This window comes from Anabrus simplex, chromosome 1 (genome assembly GCF_040414725.1).
Source record: "Anabrus simplex isolate iqAnaSimp1 chromosome 1, ASM4041472v1, whole genome shotgun sequence".
NCBI lineage: Eukaryota > Metazoa > Arthropoda > Insecta > Orthoptera > Tettigoniidae > Anabrus > Anabrus simplex.
In genome coordinates this window covers 629,149,850-629,170,090 of record NC_090265.1, presented here as the reverse complement: position 1 = coordinate 629,170,090, position 20,241 = coordinate 629,149,850, and the positions used below count along the sequence as shown (strand labels likewise).

General features: G+C 42.7%; 4 non-coding genes across 4 annotated transcripts; all 4 read right to left on the bottom strand.

Annotated features, from left to right (window-relative positions):
* Positions 1–75: 75 nt before the first annotated feature.
* TRNAG-UCC (transfer RNA glycine (anticodon UCC)) lies at positions 76–147 on the bottom strand. Its single transcript has one exon. It is a non-coding gene; the product is annotated as a tRNA-Gly (tRNA).
* A 14,269-nt stretch (positions 148–14,416) lies between these two features.
* Positions 14,417–14,488, bottom strand: TRNAG-UCC (transfer RNA glycine (anticodon UCC)). The gene has a single exon. It is a non-coding gene; the product is annotated as a tRNA-Gly (tRNA).
* A 4,469-nt stretch (positions 14,489–18,957) lies between these two features.
* Positions 18,958–19,029, bottom strand: TRNAG-UCC (transfer RNA glycine (anticodon UCC)). The gene has a single exon. It is a non-coding gene; the product is annotated as a tRNA-Gly (tRNA).
* A 798-nt stretch (positions 19,030–19,827) lies between these two features.
* Positions 19,828–19,899, bottom strand: TRNAG-UCC (transfer RNA glycine (anticodon UCC)). The gene has a single exon. It is a non-coding gene; the product is annotated as a tRNA-Gly (tRNA).
* Positions 19,900–20,241: the final 342 nt, after the last annotated feature.

Below are 20,241 nucleotides of genomic sequence, written 5' to 3'. Positions count from 1 at the left end.
TTGTATCATAAATTGAAGTGAACAGCTTCGAAGGTACTCTCGGAGAGTAACATGGTATCAAATATCTTAAAAGTGAGCGATGGCCGGGAATCGAACCCGGACCAGCTGCTTGGAAGGCAACTATGCTCACCATTACACCACCATCGCACGTTGGCGTCTTTACGGACTACATTAATACACAGTTCTTCTTTAGTGACGTCACAAGAAAGCTAGAGTTATCTATATATATAAAGTAACTTGTCCTTGTCCGCCTCTGTGGTGTAGTGGTTAGTGTGATTAGCTGCCACCCCCGGAGGTCCGGGTTCGATTCCCGGCTCTGCCACGAAATTTGAAAAGTGGTACGAGGGCTGGAACGGGGTCAACTGAGTAGAGGTGGGTTCGATTCCCACCTCAGACACCCTGGAAGTGGTTTTCCGTGGTTTTCCACTTCTATTCCAGGCGAATGCCGGGATGGTACCTAACCTATACCTTCCACTCTTCCCATCTCTCCACAATCCCCCTGTTCAGCATTTCGAAGGCCGCCTGGGCGAGGTACTGGTCATTCTCCCGAGTTGTATCCCCGACCAAGAGTCTGAAGCTCTAGGGCACTGCTCTTGAGGCGGTAGAGGTGGGATCCCTCGCTGAGTCTGAGGGAAAAGCCGAACCTAGAGGGTAAACAGATGATGATGATGATGATGAACTTGTCCTGACTGACTGACTGAGTGACTGACTGACTGATTCATCATCGCCGAGCCGAAACTACTGGACACAGAGAAATGAAATTTTGGGGATACAATCATATTAACATGTAGGTGCTCGCTAAGGGAGGATTTTTGGATATCAGTCGCTAAGGGGGTAAAAAGGGGGGTTAATTTCAAAAATGGGAATATCCATATCTCAAAAACTTAAAGGTTTAGAGTAATAAAAATTGGTATTTTATTTTTCCCTTAAAAATAAAGAAACACGTATTTTTTTGTTTTCGGAAAATCCGATGAAGGGGGTTGAAAAGGGGGGGGGGGAAACAGTCGAACACCTTTTATGTGGAGACTTATATCTCAAAAACTGAAGATGTTATAGTCATAAAAAATTAAATTTGGAACCACCTTTAAAAATAAAGAAACACGTATTTTTTATTTTTGGAAAATCCAAATAATGGGGATGAAAACGGGGGGGGGGGTTAATTTTTAAATTGAGTGTATCTATATCTCAAAACTCTACAAGTTTTCAAACGTAGAAATCGGTATTTAGTTTCTCCTTTCAAAATAAAGAAACACGTATTTTTTTGTTTTCGGAAAATCACAATAGGAGGGGCGAAAAGGAGTGAAGAATGGGTTGAATACCTTTAATGAGGATACTTATATCTCAGAAACTGAAGATATTACAGACTTGAAAATTGGTATTTGTGAAATATATATAAAGAAATATATATATATTTTTGCTTTTTGACAATCCAAATATTGGGGGGTGAAAAGGGGTAGATTTTTAAAACGAGTGTATCTATATCTCAAGACTTTAAAAGTTTACACATGAAAAAATTGATATTTAGAATCTCCTTTTAAAATAAAGAAACACGTATTTTATGTTTTCGAAAAATCTCAATAGGAGGATTGAAAGGGGGTGAAAAATGGTTGAATGCCTTTAATAAGGATCCTTATATCTCAGAAACTGAAGATGTTACAGACCTGAAAATCGGTATTGTGGATCTCCTTTATAAATAAAGAAACATGTATTTTTTGTTTTTAGAAAATCCAAACAGTGGGGGATTGAAAGGGGGGTTAATTTTTAAAATGAATGTATCTATATCTCAAAATTGTAAAAGTTTACGGATGTAAAAATTGGTATTTAGAATCTCCTTTCAAAATAAAGAAACACGTAACTTTGTTTTCGGAAAATCCCATGAAGGGGGTGAAAAGTGGGGGGGCAATGGGTTGAACACCTTTCATGAGGAGGTCTCAAAAACTGATGTCATGAAAATTTAAATTTGTAACCTCCTTGAAAAATAAAGGAAAACGTACTTTTTTCGAAAATCCAAATAGTGGGGTCGGGGGGGGGTGAAAAGTGGGGTGAATTTTTAAAATGAGTGTATCTATATCTGGAAACTGTAAAAGTTTACAGACGTAGAAATTGGTACTTAGAATCACTTTTTAAAATAAAGAAACACCTATTTTTTTGTCTTCGGAAAATCCCAATAGGGGGGTGAAAAGGAGTGAAAAATGGGTTGAATGCCTTTAATGAGGATACTTATATCTCAGAAACTGAAGATATTAACAGACCAGACAGTTAGTATATGGAACCTCCTTTCAAAATACCGAAACATTTACTTTTTTGTTTTTGGAAAATCTAATTAATGGGGGTTAAACAGAAGTGACAAATTGGGGTGATTTTTTAGAAAGACTATATCTATAGTATATCTCAGAAACGTAAAATGTTGCAGACGTAAAAACTGGTATTTAGAATCTCCTGTTGAAGTAAAGAAACAGGTATTCTCGGAAAATCCAATGAAGGGAGGGGGATGAAAATAGAAAAATTAATTGAATTTGTTACCGTTGTTTTTGTGGTAGTTAAGCATGAAAGAAGGTGCTGGGTGGTGAATAGGTCTCAAGCTACTAAAGAGAAATTAAATTTTAAAATTTAACAAGGTTATATTTTCTTTTCAAAATTAGGTAACAACAAATAGAACAGGTACTTAGTAGCCGAAATACAACTTGAAATGTACAATTACAGGGATTAAAGAATTTGGGCTTCGAACCCTGAAAACACAATTCTTGAGCAACTAGCTCAACTTTACGATATACCAATTTCAACAAAGGGGCAGAAGACCCCAATCAAATCCTAGAGCCCTTGCTCCAAATTACACAGCAAAGCCTCCTCGAGGCATACAACTCTCAGTTTTAGAAAAGAGCCACTCGCTCTTAAAGTTAAGCCTCTCCCAGGCCACACCAAATTCAACTTTCAAGTTGTCCTCAAAGGACATATACACAGGGGTAAAATACCCAACCTACTGAGGTCTATTAGGTGAACAAAAGATTAATACATGACCTCTAAAATACCACTTGAGAGGAGGCGAACTTGCACTCCTAATACACTTTGCTTAAGACCTACTTGGCACTAGGCCGTTAATACAAGGGCTAATCCCATACTACAGAGGTGACTTAATGGCAATTTACATTACCTTACGGGAGAATTGGTTGAGAAAAATAAGTTCACCTCAAGACGATGTGAGTGGGAACTCGAGAGGGTTAGCACTCTCTATCCCATAATATAGCTTTACAAGAGAATAGAAGAAAAGAGTAGTTACATTTTAGGAAAAGGTTACATGATGGAAAACGCTTCGAACCCGCCGCGAGAGTTAAACTGCCGACCTAGCAAGAAAAGAAGTTATTAATAGGCCATTACCTGGTGTTGAACGGCTGAAGAAGAAAGAGGCGCTTCCCGCCTCCTGCTATGTACTTAATACACTGAAAGATGGAACAGAAGTGGCCCGGAGACCCCAAAATCAGCAGTTTATATCCTCTCGCGGAAGATTCTAGGCGTTAGGGGAAAGAAAACACCCTCCCACAAAATCTTTATTGGTTCGGGAAAAGAAACCCCTACATAGAGGAAAAAGAAACACATTATTGGTGGAAAATTAATTAAAGAAATTCGGGATTGGCTAGATCCAAACTAAGGGGAAAAAGAGGGGTATACAGCCAACTTAAACAATAACAGAAAGAAATTTAACAAGAAACAAACTTTTGAAATAAAAATTTCTCCAACAAAATAGTTCTTTGACTCCACACTAGGTCGCACTATTGTTGATCTTCAGTAGTGTCCTCTAGAAGAGAAAGTTCACACTTCTTACTTCAAGCGAAACAAAAACACATCAAAAGTGACACAGTTCAAAAACTCAAAATTTTCCACGTGGTGACATCTTCTGAGAAAGTAAAGAATTAATAGAATAGATAAAGTTCAACCTTCCTCCGGAAGAGGAGTTTCAACTGGCGCAACTTTTAAATAAACGGTGTAGAGGTGTACCGCCCGGTACAGACCTCCCCCCCCAAAAGTTCCTCCAAGGGGTAACACAGAAGAACATAAACTTTTGTTTGAAATAAGTTCCAAGTTTTGATGTTGAGATTAAGATAACTTGCAGAAGTATTTGAGAAATTTCTTAAGTCGGTTCCAAAATTTTGTTGTTGCAGGTGAATGAAAGTCTTTATGTTTGTAGAATTTGAATTTCTGAAGATAAACTTTTAATACTTAAAGGTGAAGAAAAATTTTGCAATGTCCACCAAATATTGTTGTTGAATTCCCAAGGGTAGTTATTGCTTATGGTGACTGTCCATGTAGTTGATGTAGATTGAGTCGAATGGCCGGACCGGCCGTTGCAGCTTGCGTCCAACGGAGGCCGCTCGGACCCCTCAAGTACCCTGAGATACCGCTCGCCCGCGCTATGAGGGGAGCAGAGGTGTTGAAGTCCGCCGCGCCCGCGGTGAACAGATACAGGCTGCGGGCATGTAGTAGGTCGTGCGCCGCACATCAGCCTTGGCCGGGAGGAGAGCTCCGGTTCGCCGTGCACATGTCGTCCTCGCTGGAGAGGAGGGGGCCCATCCCCCTCCCCAGTCGCTGCACGGCGCTGCGCGGCTGCTGGGGCGCTGAAACATTAAAGCTAGGCGGCAGAATTGTGTTGGACAATCATTTTCTTTGAGGGTACCGGCTTTTGGAGAGGTTGAGGGGCCAGCGGCGTGTAGATATCCATGGCATTTACTATTATGAAGCCACAGTGTAAGGTGGAGCAGGAGACGGGAGCGTGGTAATGGCCGTGGCAAGGACAGAATGGCAGTTTAACGGGTCGGGACAGGTTTCACAAAAATGCTTACATCTGAAACAAAATATTATAGGTAGTGCAGAATGCCTTAAAAGTGAAACTCAAAAAAAAAAAAAATATAACCTTCATATCCTTTCAAAATAATATGAAGCAAGTTAACACAGAAATTACACCGGTTTCACCTGGGACAGGTGAACTCTAAATATCCTCTCGGTGGCTGGATTACTTAACAATAAAGTAACCGGCGTAAGAAAATCGAGAATGATACAAGGCCCATGAAATCTGGGGGCAAGCTTGCCCGCGGGAACAAAATTTTTGACCATAACCTGGTCACCTACCTTCAAGGTGGTGGGTCTCCGTCCACGATCATACCTTTCCCTAACCTTTTCATGAGACACTTTAAGATTGGCTTTAGCCTTCTTCCAAAGATCTTTAATGTTATCCGGATCTATTGTCTCGGGTAGAATGTCATTCAAAGACCAGAGGTTAGAGAGCGGCGAGTTGGGAACAAACTTGAACATCAAGGAAGCTGGAGTAAACTTGTGAGATTCATGAACCGCCGAATTCAAAGCAAAAGCTATCCAATGCAGGGACGTGTCCCACCTGGAAGGATCTTCATGATGATAGGCAATAAGTGCGGACCTGAGATTACGGTTAACTCGTTCAGCCAGAGATGGTTGCGGGTAATAAGCAGAAGTAGTTACATGAGAGATGAACAAGTCAAAACAGAATTTACGAAATAAATTAGATGTAAAAGCCTTAGCATTATCAGATACAATGTATTGGCACGGACCAAAAGAAGCGAAAATAGAATTTAAGCAGGTAATGGTAGACTGAGCGGTAGCCAGTTTAGTCGGAAATAACCAAGAAAATCTTGTAAAACCATCTACACACACAAAGATGAACTTGTTGGCATTGCCCTTTGACTGGGGGAAGGGTCCCACATAATCAATATACAGGCGTTCCATGGGGCGCGATGCTTGATGCGAAGACAAGAGGCCTACCTTGGTGGACATGGTTGGTTTACTGAGCAAACAAGATTTACAAGCTTTTACAAGTTCACGGATTTCACCGTCCATACCTTTCCAGATGAACATTTCACGAATCTTTTCACGAGTTTTAAAGATACCCAGATGCCCTCCTAATGGGGTCTCATGATAATACTTGAAGATCATAGGTACAAGAACCGCTGGAACAACAACTTTCATCAACTTATCATGCCTCGAAGGGCAACATAGAACACCATTCCTCAGAACATAAGGGACAGCATGTTCCCCAGAAGAAAGGGTTTCCATTATCGGAGCCAGCGTAGGATCTTCACGTTGGTATTTCTCAATATCCCTAAAAAGCATGGGAGCATCTGTTAGGATGGCATTAACCTCGGATAGTATGGACTCGGAAGGTGATGAACTGTCGACCGGTTCGTGGGTTTCGACGTCGTTATGAAACATACGGCTGAGTCCATCAGCAACAACATTTTCGGTACCTCTTATATGTCGTACATCAAATTGGAAGGCAGAAATACGGATGGCCCAGCGGGCTATACGACCAGTACGACGCGGCCTACCTAAGACCCAGCTTAAGGCTTGATTATCTGTCTCCAGGTCGAATTTGACATGTTCCAGATAGAGACGGAACTTTTCTAAGGCGAATAAGACTGCCAACCCTTCGAGCTCATAGATGGAATACTTGGCTTCTTGAGCCGATAGAGTCCTAGATGCATAGGCGATGGGACGCCTCCCTAGTTCAGTCTCTTGAAGAAGGACTGCAGCTACAGCTGACGACGACGCGTCCGTTTGGACGATGAATTTCTTCGAGAAATCAGGCATAGCAAGTACAGGGGCATTACAGAGAGCTAATTTAAGATCTTCGAACGCGGCTTGTTGAGAAGGTCCCCACTCGAATTTGATGCCTTTCCTACGAAGAAGGTTTAAGGGCGCCGCTCTATTAGCGAAGTTAGGAATAAACTTCCTGAAGAAATTCACCATACCAATGAATCTAGCGATACCTTTGATGTCCTTAGGAGGTTTAAAATCACGGATGGCCTGTGTTCTAGAATGATCGACAGCTACACCATCAGGTGACACAATATGCCCAAGGAAGGACATAGAGGGCTTAGCGAAGGCAACCTTGGACAACTTAACAGTTAACCCAGCCTTACGAAGGCGATCGAGAACTTCGCGCAGATGATCTAGATGCTCTTCAAAAGTCTCTGAAAATACGACGACATCATCCAAGTAGTGATATAAGTACTCAAATTTGATGTCGGAGAAGACCCTATCTAGTAGCCTAGTGAGCACAGCTGCCCCCGTGGGGAGCCCGAAAGGCACGCGGTTGTATTCGTATAAATTCCAGTCCGTGGCAAACGCTGTAAGATGTTTAGACTCTTCGGCAAGGGGAATTTGATTATAGGCCTGATTCAAGTCCAAGATGGTGAAGAACTTGGCCTTACGAAACCATGAAAAACAAGAATGAAGGTCAGGAAGGGGCACAGATTGCAACACCACCTTCCGATTGAGAGCCCTGTAATCAATGACAGGCCTGAAGCCTCCTTGGGGTTTCGGGACTAGAAAAATAGGCGATGAATACGCCGACTTAGAGGGCCTAATAATACCATCCTTCAACATCTGATCGATAATTTCTTTCAGAGCCTTCATTTTAGGTGGAGATAGCCTATAAGGTGGAAAACGGACAGGAATCGAATCCGTGACCTCAATTTTGTATTCAATAAGGTCAGTAACACCAAGAGTATCAGAGAATACCTCGGGAAACGACTGACACAGTTTGCGAATACTATCAGCCTGCTCCTCAGGTAGATGTCTAAGGTCTAACAACATCTCATCCTGGGTAGGCGAAACAGACGAACATGACACAGAATTACACTTTAATAGTGGAATTTTACAACTAGAAGCAAATTTGAATGTGCACGACCTAGACTGGAGATCGAGCACAAGACCAGTGTGAGAAATAAAGTCAGCTCCCAATATAATGGGGCAAGACAATTGCTTGGCCACAAACAATTTAACTTTCCATGTAAACTTAAAAACACGAATTTTGACCAGTAAGGAACCTAGAATTTCTAATGGAGATGAATTAGCCGAAACGTATTGAACAGGAGAAGAGACATAGTCAGGGAGTTTACAAACAGATTTCAATTTAGAATACCAATCAGCCGAAATAATGGAACAAACACTGCCTGAATCTAAGAGAGCTGTTATAGGCTCGTTATTTAACTCAATCTTAAGAAAAGGAACAGGTGCGGGGGTATCCGCCGCAATCCTAAGACACTCTTTAGGGCATTCAAAAGATGAATTTGAAGGCTGGTCGTTCTCTGCATTTACAACCTGTTTACTAGGGGCTGAGTCTCGGGAAGATGGATTAGTCGGCTCAGCCGACGCCACTAGTCACTTTTTATTATTGGCATAGCTGGAATTTGCACCAGAAGTTGAGCAGGAGGGGGTGCTATTTGAGTTTGGGCAATTCTTGGCGATATGTGAGAAGGCCCCACACTTAAAACAGCCTTGTGATGACTCTGCTCCATTCCTTGTCCCACTTGACTTGATCAGAGGACACTTATTCCGCAGATGATCGGGCGACCCGCAAGCATAACATTTACGGGGATTGACTGGTCGGCGAGGTGGAGGCCGAGTGTTACTAAAGGAAGGCGGGGGTTCTTTCGCCACACGCAAGGAATCGGCATACCTAACTCCTTCCGCAGAGACGGCTAATGCTTCCAGTTCAGAGAAGGTTTGCGGGCACGCCGCGAAACACAAATATGACCTGTAGGGTGGTGAAATCCCTTCGACAATAGCTTGCACGATCTGATCCTCAGGGAAGTGGAGAGCAAACGCCCTAGTATAAAACTTAATATCTTGGATGAAGTCTGCCAGGTTTTCATCCAAGCGCTGTACCCGATAATAGTATTTCTGAATAAGGGAGGACCTGGCCCTAGCCGGGATGAAGTTAGCTAGCAAATGGGCATGGAAATCCTCAATAGAAGATTGCTCGGCGATGGCTCTAACTATTTTATCTGAGAGAACACCAATAGCATAAGGATAGATTATTTGTAAAATTTGACATGGAGACAGAGAAAACACAAGGGCATGATCCTGAAATTCAACTAGAAATCTTAAAAATGAAATTACATCACTGGTGGTGTTGACGGAAAACTTAGAGATACCTCTAAGCAACATTGCCAATGGATGAGGCAAGCTGCTGAACCCAGGTGACATAGTCGTTAAAGGTTTCAATGGCAAAGAAGTTAATTCAGAGCGGATGTTACTCAATGACGCACGGCGTTCAGATTCGTCGTTCGATGGGGCAGAGATAGTTTGAGCAGCAACGGTTATCCTATTGACTTCTCCCTGAGGAGGCTCTTCCTCGTTTCCTACATTCACCGCGGCGGGTTGATCAGTTTTGGGAGGAGCTTCGCCGGTTAGCAATTGAGTGACCTTATTAGACAATTCAGAAATAGTTTCAAGGAGCGTATTAGCTTGCTTCCTCTGAACGTCATTCACCTTTAGAGACAACAGATCATTAACTCTATTTGCAAAGTGATACAGCCTGCCTTGCACACGCTTAATTTGATTAGGAGATGGGTCGTTTTCATCAAAAAAGCTGACTACCGATGCTAGCCCAGTAATATTCTCGACAATCGTGGAAAGAGAGTCATCAATTTCTTTCTCTCCCAAATTGGGGATGGAAATGGGCAAATCAAGGGACTCTCTAAGCTTGTTAGTGTCTATTGCAACCGTGCCTCCAGATTGAACGTTTCTGATAGTTAACTCATATATCAATTCCTCTTTGCGCAAATAGTTAAGGAGGAGAACATCGCGAGGGCCGGGCATGATGAGAGAACAATTTTGAAAAACTCAAAAAATTCCAGCAACTGAGAAAATTGTTAGAGTTCGAATCAAAGCAATGTTTAGCCGTCAAAAGGGGCTAAATTTGAGACCCATTCAACCACGCTCTGCTACCACATGTTACCGTTGTTTTTGTGGTAGTTAAGCATGAAAGAAGGTGCTGGGTGGTGAATAGGTCTCAAGCTACTAAAGAGAAATTAAATTTTAAAATTTAACAAGGTTATATTTTCTTTTCAAAATTAGGTAACAACAAATAGAACAGGTACTTAGTAGCCGAAATACAACTTGAAATGTACAATTACAGGGATTAAAGAATTTGGGCTTCGAACCCTGAAAACACAATTCTTGAGCAACTAGCTCAACTTTACGATATACCAATTTCAACAAAGGGGCAGAAGACCCCAATCAAATCCTAGAGCCCTTGCTCCAAATTACACAGCAAAGCCTCCTCGAGGCATACAACTCTCAGTTTTAGAAAAGAGCCACTCGCTCTTAAAGTTAAGCCTCTCCCAGGCCACACCAAATTCAACTTTCAAGTTGTCCTCAAAGGACATATACACAGGGGTAAAATACCCAACCTACTGAGGTCTATTAGGTGAACAAAAGATTAATACATGACCTCTAAAATACCACTTGAGAGGAGGCGAACTTGCACTCCTAATACACTTTGCTTAAGACCTACTTGGCACTAGGCCGTTAATACAAGGGCTAATCCCATACTACAGAGGTGACTTAATGGCAATTTACATTACCTTACGGGAGAATTGGTTGAGAAAAATAAGTTCACCTCAAGACGATGTGAGTGGGAACTCGAGAGGGTTAGCACTCTCTATCCCATAATATAGCTTTACAAGAGAATAGAAGAAAAGAGTAGTTACATTTTAGGAAAAGGTTACATGATGGAAAACGCTTCGAACCCGCCGCGAGAGTTAAACTGCCGACCTAGCAAGAAAAGAAGTTATTAATAGGCCATTACCTGGTGTTGAACGGCTGAAGAAGAAAGAGGCGCTTCCCGCCTCCTGCTATGTACTTAATACACTGAAAGATGGAACAGAAGTGGCCCGGAGACCCCAAAATCAGCAGTTTATATCCTCTCGCGGAAGATTCTAGGCGTTAGGGGAAAGAAAACACCCTCCCACAAAATCTTTATTGGTTCGGGAAAAGAAACCCCTACATAGAGGAAAAAGAAACACATTATTGGTGGAAAATTAATTAAAGAAAATTCGGGATTGGCTAGATCCAAACTAAGGGGAAAAAGAGGGGTATACAGCCAACTTAAACAATAACAGAAAGAAATTTAACAAGAAACAAACTTTTGAAATAAAAATTTCTCCAACAAAATAGTTCTTTGACTCCACACTAGGTCGCACTATTGTTGATCTTCAGTAGTGTCCTCTAGAAGAGAAAGTTCACACTTCTTACTTCAAGCGAAACAAAAACACATCAAAAGTGACACAGTTCAAAAACTCAAAATTTTCCACGTGGTGACATCTTCTGAGAAAGTAAAGAATTAATAGAATAGATAAAGTTCAACCTTCCTCCGGAAGAGGAGTTTCAACTGGCGCAACTTTTAAATAAACGGTGTAGAGGTGTACCGCCCGGTACAGAATTAATTGTATGAAGATACTTACATCTAATAAAAACTAAAGTTGATACAGACGTGAAAATTGGTATTTAGACCTTTAAAAAAAACGACGCGTTTGGGGGGGGGGGGAATCATTTTTGGGGGCGGGTGTGAAAAGGAGTTGAATTCGTTTCATGAGGACACATATCTCAAAAACTGAAGATAATCGGTATTTAGAAGATCCTTTACAACTGAAAATGAAAACCTACAACCTGTTTTCCAGTCATTGGCGGGGCAGGGATGTAATGAATGAAACTTATATAGGCTGTTATCACAATGGGGTCGCCACTGCCAAGGTGATTTATTAATGAGTGATAAATGCTATGAAATGATAATGGAGAGTGTTGCTGGAATGAAAGATGACAGGGAAAACCGGAGTACCCGGAGAAAAACCTGTCCCGCCTCCGCTTTGTCCAGCACAATTCTCACATGGAGTCACCGGGATTTGAACCTCGGTATCCAGCGGTGAGGGGCCGACGCGCTGTGAGCCAAGGAGGCTCTATCCTTTACTATTAAAGAAACAAACATTTTTCCCGGAAATTTAACTTAAGGGGGGGAGTGTGAAAGTAAGTGAAAAAAAGTGAATTATTTTTATGGGAATACTTATATCTCAAAACTGAAGTAAACACACGTGAACATTGGTATTTGGAATCTCCTTTAAACATAAAGAAACACGCCTTCTTTTTTTTTTTTTGGAGAGGGGCGTAAGTCATCTTAACCGCGGTGGGGTAAAAACGGAGGTGGGACCAATTGCTTTTACTGTTCCTAATGTACTTATCAGGAGCCTCCGTGGCTCAGGCAGCAGCGCGCTGGCCTCTCACCGCTGGGTTTCGTGGTTCAAATCCCGTTCACTCCATGTGAGGTTTGTGCTGGACAAAGCGGAGGCGGGACAGGTTTTTCTCCGGGTACTCCGGTTTTCCCCGTCATCATTCATTCCAGCAACACTCTCCAACATCATTTCATTTCATTTGTCATTCATTAATCATTGCCCCAGAGGAGTGCGACAGGCTTCGGCAGCCGGCACAATTCCTATCCTCGCCGCTAACTGGGGGCTTATTCATTCCATTCCTGACCCGGTTGAATGACTGGAAACAGGCTGTGGATTTTCAATGTACTTATTCTGATCATAAACCGATCATTTTTAATCTTTCCTGGGTTCGTTTTCAAGAGCCATCTTTTCCTTTGGAGAACCTTCTTAGATTAAAGTAGATTCTTCTGGCATTTAAATAAAAAATTTAACACATTTGAAATAATCGATAGGAATGAGATTGACCGTGCAATTGTTCACCTCTATAATAAGGTCAATAATGCACGGAAGTATGTCATTCGTATCTCCAGAAATTTCGCGTACTTGCCTATGCGCGACAATGGTGCTCAAAAATGACAATGGCAGCAGATGGAATTTACCGCCAATTTGCGGTCTTGCATCTTGCTGTGGGGTCCAGAACATCCATAATAATAATAATAATAATAATAATAATAATAATAATAATAATAATAATAATAATAATAATAATAATAATAATAATAATAATAATATTCTGGACCGTCGTCAAATGTGCGGACCGCGCTGGAAACGGGTCTGGACGGGTAATGACTACAAATGCAGTCCGGCTGCGGGTTCAGTACTGTCAAGGCACCCAAGAAGACACCACGCCGAATCTCCTAGAGAAATTGATCCATATTAAAAATGTTTATAGGAAAAGATGGCAAACATTTAGGGAACGAACTGACCGGGTAGAATACGTGGTCCTAGACCGGGAAGTACGAAATCGATTGCTGGAACGAAAGATTGAAAAATCGGAGGGAACTTGACGCAATCTCTCAGAAAACGAGTCAGATCTCGAATTTTGACGGATTATATATAAATTGATATCCATTCAACTATAAATTTCAGTATAATACCGTAGCGAAGAACGGGTATCTTGCTAGCGTATAATAAATTTACGTGTTCAGCTTCGAAGGTACTCTCGATGAGTGTAACGGAACCGAAGATCTTAAGAGTGTGGGATGGCCGGGAATCGAATCCGGATCAAACGCTTGGAAGGCAGATATGCTCACCTTTACACCACCATCGCAAGTGAGCGAATTACTTAAGAACACAAGTTCTTCTTTAGTAACGTTTACGAAATCTACAGGTCATCATCATCATCATCATCTGTTTACCCTCCAGGTTCGGTTTTTCCCTCGGACTTAGCGAGGGATTCCACCTCTACCGCCTCAAGGGCAGTGTCCTGGAGCTTCAGACACTTGGTCGGGGAATACAACTGGGGTGTATGACCAGTACCTCGCCCAGGCGGCCTCACCAGCTATGCTGAACAGGGGCCTTGTGGAGGGATGGGAAGATTGGAAGGGAGAGGCAAGGAAGAGGGAAGGAAGCGGCCGTGGCCTTAAGTTAGGTACCATCCCGGCATTCGCATGGAGGAGAAGTGGGAAACCACGGAAAACCACTTCCAGGATGGCTGAGGTGGGAATCGAACCCACCTTTATTCAGTTGACCTCCCGAGGCTGAGTGGACCCCGTTCCAGCCCTCGTACCACTTTTCAAATTTCGTGGCAGAGCCGGGAATCGAACCCGGGCCTCCGGGGGTGGCAGCTAATCACGCTAACCACTACACCACAGAGGCGGACGAAATCTACAGGTATGTATCATAAATTCACGTGTTTAGGTTACAAATTACTCTCGGAGTGTCATCGTATCGAATATGTCAATGGTGTGCGATGGCCTAGAAACGAATCCACATCCACTGCTTGGATGACAACAATGCTCACCATTACACCACCATCGCACGTTGCACGCGAGTGAACTACTTTAATACACAAATTCTTCCTTAGTGACGTCACCAGAAAGCTACAGGTATGTATCATAAATTCACGTGTTCAGTTTTGAAGTTGCTCTCGTAGAGTGACGATGTATCGAATATTTTAGACGAGTGCGACGGCCGTTAATCGATCCCGGATCAACTGCTTGGAAGGCAACTATTGTAACAATTACACAGTCAGCGCAACTTTGCATGCAAGCGAACTGCTTTAAAAAACACCTTTTTAGTGACGTCACCAGAAAGCCACAGGTATGTATCATAAATTCATGTGTTCAGTTTCTAAGATAGTCCCGCCGATTGTAATGGAACCGAAGATCTTAAAAGTGTGCGATGGCCGGGAATCGAACCCGGATCAACTGCTTGGAAGGCAACTATGCTCATCATTACACCACCATCGCACATAGGCACGGGAGTGAAATAGTTTAGTACACAAGTTCTTCTTTAGTAACGTTTACGAAAGCTGCAGGTATGTATCATAAATTCACGTGTTCAGGTTACAAATTACTCTCGGAGAGTGTCATGGTGTCCGCCTCTGTGGTGTAGTGGTTAGCGTGATTAGCTGCCACCCCCGGAGGTCCGGGTTCGATTCCCGACTCTGCCACGAAATTTGAAAAGTGGTACGAGGGCTGGAACGGGGTCCACTCAGCCTCGGGAGGTCAACTGAGTAGAGGTGGGTTCGATTCCCTCCTCAGCCATCCTGGAAGTGGTTTTCCGTGGTTTCCCACTTCTCCTCCAGGCAAATGCCGGGATGGTACCTAACTTAAGGCCACGGCCGCTTCCTTCCCTCTTCCTTGCCTATCCCTTCCAATCTTCCCATCCCTCCTCAAGGCCCCTGTTCAGCATAGCAGGTGAGGCCGCCTGGGCGAGGTACTGGTCATACTCCCCAGTTGTATCCCCCGACCAAGAGTCTGAAGCTCCAGGACACTGCCCTTGAGGCGGTAGAGGTGGGATCCCTCGCTAAGTCCGAGGGAAAAACCGAACCTGGAGGGTAAACAGATGATGATGATGATGATGAGTGTCATGGTATCGAATATGTCAATGGTGTGCGATGGCCTGGAATCGAACCATATCCACTGCTTGGAAGGCAACTATGCTAACCATTACACAATCAGGGCAACTTGGCATGCAAGCGAACTGCTTTAAAAAACACCTCATTTTTAGGGACGTCACCAGAAAGCCACAGGTATGTAATTTAAAGTAACGTGTTCAATTTCGAAGTTACTCCCGCAGAGCGTATTGGTACCGACGATCATAAAAGTGTGCGATGGCCGGGAATCGAACTCGGATCAACTGCTTGGAAGGCAATTATGCTCACCATTACAACACCATCGCACGTTGGCGTCGGGGCGGACTACATTAATACACAAACTCTTCCTTAGTGACGTCACCAGAAAGCTACAGGTATGTATCATAAAGTCACGTGTTCGGTTACGAAGATTCTCTCGTAGAGTGACCTGGTATCGAATATTTTATACGAGTGTGATGGCTGGGAATCAAACCCGGATCAACTGCTTGGAAGGCAACTATGCTCACCATTACAGCACCATCACACGATGGCGTCGGAGCGGACTTCATTAATACACAAATTCGTCTTTAGTGACGTCACCAGAAAGCCACAGGTATGTAATATAAAGTCACGTGTTCAATTTCGAAGTTACTCCCGGTGAGTGTAAAGGAACCGAAGATCTTAAGAGTGTGGCATGGCCGGGAATCGAAGCCGGATCAACCGCTTGGAAGGCATCTATGGTAACCATTACACCACCATCGAACGTTGGCGTCGGGGGGACTACATTAATACACAAATTCTTCTTTAGTGACGTCACAAGAAAGCTAGAGTTATGTATCATAAATTTACGTGTTCAGCTTCGAAGGTACTCTCGGTGAGTGTAACGAACCGAAGATCTTAGGAGTGTGGTATGGAAGGGAATCGAACCGGGATCAACCGCTTGGAAGGCAACTATGGTCACCATTACACAATCAGCGCCATTTGGCATGCGAGCAATCTGCTTTAAGGTGCCTGGGAAGTGTGCAACCCTCATAAATGCATACCTTTGTTCAATATTAAATTTCAGCATGCTGTATTTGTAGGTTAGAAGACGTGCACAGATTATCGTCATTACTACTAGTATTTAAATGCTTATTGCCGCAGAATTTTCGCTTTTTAAACAGTCTACTCCTTCTCGGCCTTGTTAAGTAACTTCTAAAGTACACTTGGAAAGAAAACACCACTAGCAAATTAAGTTACAAAAGTAATACCTAATAACTGTTGCTGTTTATAAACAATCATTCCCAATGAACAAAATTCAGACAAATGAAAAGCAAAATGCAGACACAGGACACGTTGCCAACATAACTACGTGCGTAAACAAAAATTCCCAAGGAGTTTCAACACCACACTTTCAGAGAAAAGCAAAGTCTGTAAGGAGGGGCGTGGCACTACTGAACTGAATGACGCACGTCCTCTTTAAATATTTTTGTTCCGAGGTATCTGTGGAACAGCAGAGGTGAAAGTAGGTGCGGGCGGGAATAGGTCTCAACTTACGAAATTAAGGTAAATTTAAAACTTAAACAAAGGTTATATTTTCTTTTCAAGATAAATAAATAACAGAATATAACACGTACCAAGTAGCATATCAACAAATTAAGAAAGTACAATTACAGTTTGTTACAGGATTTGGGCATCGAGCCCCAGAATCACAATCCTTGAGCAATGAGCCCAACTTTACCTATATACAAGGTTCAAAAAAGGGGCAGAAAACCCCAATCATGCCAAGAGCACTTGCTCCCAATTACCCAGTAAAGCCTCCTCGAGGCACACAGAAAATCCACTTTTAAGAAAGAGCAAACCCGCTCTCAAGGTTCAAGCCCACCAAAGGCCACAATAAACTATACTTCAAACTGCCCTCAAGGCATACCAAGAACAGGAGTAATAAATACCCAACCTACTGGGCCTATTCAGTAAAGAAGCAGGTTAATTACATGGCCCAAAATACCAACTTGACTGGAGGCGTAACTTGCACTCCTAATACACTTTTAAAACCTACTTGGCACTAGCCCGCATACACAAGGGCTAATCCCATACTAAAGAGGTGACTTGTATTACATTAAGAAAGGAAGAAACGGTTGTGAAAACAAAGTCACTTCAAAACAATAGGAGTGGGGGCTCGAGAAGGTTTAGCACTCTCTATCCCAATTTATAGTTAAAGAGACGAAGTTTTACCAAGTGTTTATTACATTTTAAAGATAGGTTACATGAGAAAAGTTTTCGAACCTGCCCCGAGGGTTAAACTGATGAGCTAGCGAGAAATGAAGTTGTTAAATGGTCATTACCTTATGGATGAACTGCTGCCCGAAGAAACAGGCGCTTCTCGCCCCCTGCTACATAATCACACTAGGAGAGATGTTACTGAAGTGGCCAGGAGACCAGAAAATCAGCAGTTTATATACCCTCGTGGAACATTCGAGACCTTTCATGAATGATAAGACACACCCACAGCAGTTTATTGGTAACAGAATACAGTCACAGAGAAGGTTGGGGAAGAAAGCCCCGATTGGCCGAAAATTAATTTAAGAAATTCGGGATTGGCTAATTTCAAAGCAGGCGGAAAGAAAGGATTAACATTGCCAACTCTCAAACCACAGAACAAAATTTAGCGAAAACAAAACTTACGAAAGTTAAATTTCTTCAGGACAGTTCATTCCTTTACACCAGAGTGCGTGATTATAGTTTTTTAGAGATATCTGTTAGGGAACGTCCAAACTTCTTGATCCAGATGAAACAAACACAAGTCGAAATAGACACCGTTCAACACTGCAAAATTACCAAACATTACTGTGGTGACATCTTTCGAGAAACCATTGAATTAGTACAGTTTTTTTAAAGTTCAGGCGTTCTCCTGCAGAGGAGTTTAAACTGGCGCAATATTTGAATTAGCATTGTGGAGGTGTACCGCCCGGGACAATTTTATACAGCACAAATGATGCAGCAATATACTTGATGTATATATATATCATTTTATTCAGGAAACTCCCTGGAATAATTTTGCAATATAACAAAATTTGCAATTTTTTACATTTTCACACTTCCCAGGCCACTTAAAACACCACTTATTGTTAGTGATGTCACCGGAAAGCCACAGGTATTTATCATAAGTTCATGTGTTCAGTTTCTAAGATAGTCCCGCCGATTGTAATGGAACCGAAGATCCTAAAAGTGTGGGATGGCCGGGAATCGAACCCGGATCAAACGCTTGGAAGGCAACTATGGTCACCATTACAAAATCTGCGAAACTGGGCATGCGAGCATTCTGCTTTAAAACACACCTTTTTTTAGTGACGTCACCAGAAAGCCACAGGTATGTATCATAAATTCACGTATTCAGTTTCTAAGATAGTCCCGCCGATTGTAATGGAACCGAAGATCCTAAAAGTGTGCGATGGCCGGGAATCGAACCCGGATCAACTGCTTGGAAGATAAGTATGCTCACCATTACACCACCATCGCACATGGGCACGTAAGCGAAATAGTTTAGTACATAAGTTCTTCTTTAGTAACGTTTACGAAAGCTGCAGGTATGTATCATAAATGCACGTGTTCAGGTTACAAATTACTTATGGAGAGTGTCATGGTATCGAATATGTCAATGGTGTGCGATGGCCTGGAATAGAACCCACATCCACTGCTTGGAAGGCAACTATGCTAACCATTGCACAATCAGGGTAAGATGGCATGCAAGCGAAATGCTTTAAAAAAACACCCTCTTTTTAGTGACGTCACTAGAAAGCCACAGGTATGGATCATAAATTCACGTGTTCAGTTTGGATGTTAGTCCCGCCGAGTGTAAATGTACCGAAGATCTTAAAATCGTGCGATGGCCGAGAATCGAACCCGGACCAACTGCTTGGAAGGCAACTATGCTCACCATTACACCACCATCGCACGTAGGCGTCAGAGCGGACTTCATTAACACACAAATTCTTCTTTAGTGACGTCACAAGAAAGCTAGAGTTATGTGTCATAAATTTACGTGTTCAGTTTCTAAGATAGTCCCGCCGATTGTAATGGAACCGAAGATCCTAAAAGTGTGCGATGGCCGGGAATCGAACCCGGATCAAGTGCTTGGAAGAGCAACTATGCTCACCATAACACCACCATCGCACATAGGCAGGTAAGCGAAATAGTTTAGTACACAAGATCTTCTTTAGTAACGTTTACGAAAGCTGAAGGTATGTATCATAAATTCACGTGTTCAGGTTACAAATTACTTATGGAGAGTGTCATGGTATCGAATATGTCAATGGTGTGCGATGGCCTGGAATCGAACCCACATCCACTGCTTGGAAGGCAACTATGCTAACCATTGCACAATCAGGGTAACATGGCATGCAAGCGAACTGCTTTAAAAAACGCCGTCTTTTTAGTGACGTCATTAGAATGCCACAGGTATGTATCATAAATTGGCGTGTTCAGTTTGGATGTTAGTCGCGCCGAGTGTAAATGTACCGAAGATCTTAAAATCTTGCGATGGCCGTGAATCGAACCCGGATCAACTGCTTGGAAGGCAACTATGCTCACCATTACACCACCTTCGCACACAGGCAAGTCGGCGAACTGCTTTAGTACACAAGTTCTTCTTTAGTGACGTCACCCGAAAGCTGCAGGTTTTGTCATAAATTCACGTGAATAGCTTCGAAGGTACTCTCGGAGTGTAACATGGTATCAAGTATCTTAAAAGTGTGCGATGGCCGGGAATCGAACCCGGATGAACTGCTTGGAAGGCAACTATGCTCACCATCACACCACCATCGCACGTTGGCGTCGGAGCGGACTCCATTAATACACACATTCCTCTTTAGTGACATCACAAGAAAGCTAGAGTTATGTATAACAAATTTACGTGTTCAGCTTCGAAGGTACTCTCGATGAGTGTAACGGAACCGAAGATCTTAAGAGTGTGGGATGGCCGGGAATCGAACCCGGATCAAACGCTTGGAAGGCAACTATGGTCACCATTACAAAATCTGCGCAACTTGGCATGCGAGCATTCTGCCTTAAAACACACCTTTTTTTTAGTGACGTCACCAGAAAGCCACAGGTACGTATCATAAATTCACGTATTCAGTTTCTAAGATAGTCCCGCCGATTGTAATG